Below are 2,500 nucleotides of genomic sequence, written 5' to 3' on the forward strand. Positions count from 1 at the left end.
CTTATGAATACTCCATTTTCTAAATTGCAATCGTTAAATCTTCCACATGAATGTAACAGAAAAAACCTGTCCCCCTTCTTTCTGTTTCCTTATTGTTACGTTTAAATGTTTTACATCATATTATATGTATCAAGCGAGCAGTTATTCTCAATACCTCAAGTTTTTTGTTTTTGCATAATTAGTATATACACTTTATATCCCTCATAATCTGGCTTCAAAGGCAATAAAAGCGTCTTACTAATTGTTTGGCGCTGCTACCGTCCTTATTTCTTTTTTTAAGTTAAGTCATTTATTATTATATAATATGGCCATCTAATGTACTTACTCCAGCTATAGCAATTGTCCTTACGTTAATAATAGTATTCAATACTCGCTCTGCCAGTTTTTACTTTGCCTTAACTACTTCACTACTTCACTATTTGCCTTAAATACTTCACTATTTCACTATTTCATAAATCATTCACAAAGTTCGTTAATTCCAAATATTTCTAATCTTTTCGAGTAAATTTCGCAGGTTCTCAATCAATGAACCAAATAACTACAGTACAATTTGCAAATGCCAATCTTTTCTTTATAGTAAAAAAGTAGAACGGCGCTAAAGTCCTATAAAGGAAGATTATTGTATTGAGCTTGTTTTGATATTGATATTTGTGCTTTGTAACAGCCACCCGCTGAAATTCTACCACTAGAGACTGTTTTACGTTATTTGTCTGGCCAGACAGTAGTACATTGGATCGCACTCCCTGATTAAGGATCATTTTCCCTTTGCCTACACCTACACCGAATAGTCTGGCTTATTCTTCCCACATTCTTCTCTCTCCTCATTCAGGTGACAACACTGAGATTAAAAACAATTCTTCTTTTGTTAAGGGGTTAAAAACTAGACTATTATTTTTCAGTTGCTACTTTCCACTTTGTAAGGATAAGCTTTTCTAGGATAAGGATATTTCCAAAATTAAACAATTGCTTTCCAGTCTTCGGTAATACCAAGAGTATACCTGTCAATAATTTGAATTCAATTTGATTAAGACTATTTCATGACTCAAATCAATGGTGGTTAATTTTTCCATGTGAAATAAGAACACTCATGGCTTTTTGGTTTATATTTCTTATAGGTTACATTGAATACGTGCATAGTAATTTGTAATAATGAGAAGAAGCTTAAATCTATAATTACACTATAACCGTCATAAGTTTTGTGTTGTTCATAAAAAAAAAAATAATGCTTATTGTGGATATTGGTTAAGCTACATACTTTGATTGAACCATGAAAGAACTGCAAGACAGGTTGTTGCTGTTCTATCGCCTCAAGAAGAATTGGAAGGCTAATAACTAAGTGAATATGATCATTATAGAAGTTTTTTTTTTTTTTGAGATCTGAAAAACCAAGTCAGAGGAATGATTATTGATTGGTGAAAAGGGATATTCTCATCACACTGAGTTGAAGTTAGTAAGCTAGATTTTACTTCTTAATTAAACACGAATACTCATCTTTGAAAACCATGCATACTCCTAACCAAACATTGTTAATTCGTATTAATTACTTACCTTGTTCCTCTCACAGAGATACAAATATACACACGCACACACTCATTCACACACACAAACCTACACACTTAGTAGCGATACTTATTACGCACATACAAACACAGAAAAATCTCAGATATGCAATAACAACAATATGAGAATCACCTTCACAAAAATATAGTTACTAATAGATAGGCAGAGAGACGAACACTGAGACTGATAGAGAACATTGCAACACGGAAAATGAAATCATACCCTCATCAATTATCAGGAAACTTTATTTTTCCAGGGAACAGTGCTGGGAAATAATGGTGAATAAATTACGAGAGCTTTCCCATCTCCAGAGTCTAATGGGAACCTAATACTTTAAAAGCTTCTTCCCTATGGGAATGAATTTTTACTTTAATTTAAGTGAAGTCATCAATATAGAATTTCACCTACCGTAATATCTAAAGGAATTATTCTAGAGTAGATTTCGACCTTTTGTCCTAAATTACTCAACAATATGCATTAAATCTATGATGTTCTTGATTGCTAATGATTATTCTTTCTTTCCCCTTAATCATTTCATTGCAAATTTCCTCTCATTAACAATGTATATGAGAATATATTTTTAACATGTCAACAAGTGTCTTTTAAAGATATGGTTTAAATAAGATATTCGCAAAACCATTATTCAATGAAAGTAATATAAAACACTTTTATTACAGAAAGGTACGCTAATAGATGAAGAAGGTAGATAGAATGCTTTGTTATGATTTCATCATTAAAAAAGAAAAAGAATCACTCAAGTGTGATGGAAAAGGGTAAAACAAGAGTGTTAGTGAAGTGCAAATACCACAAAAAATCATTACAGGTGACCGTTATATATATATATATAGATAGATAGATAGATAGATAGATAGATAGATAGATAGATAGATAGATAAGCCATAAAATTTTTAGAATTATCCAGTAAATACAGAAAAGATGT

Source organism: Palaemon carinicauda, chromosome 1 (assembly GCF_036898095.1).
Source record: "Palaemon carinicauda isolate YSFRI2023 chromosome 1, ASM3689809v2, whole genome shotgun sequence".
Lineage (NCBI taxonomy): Eukaryota > Metazoa > Arthropoda > Malacostraca > Decapoda > Palaemonidae > Palaemon > Palaemon carinicauda.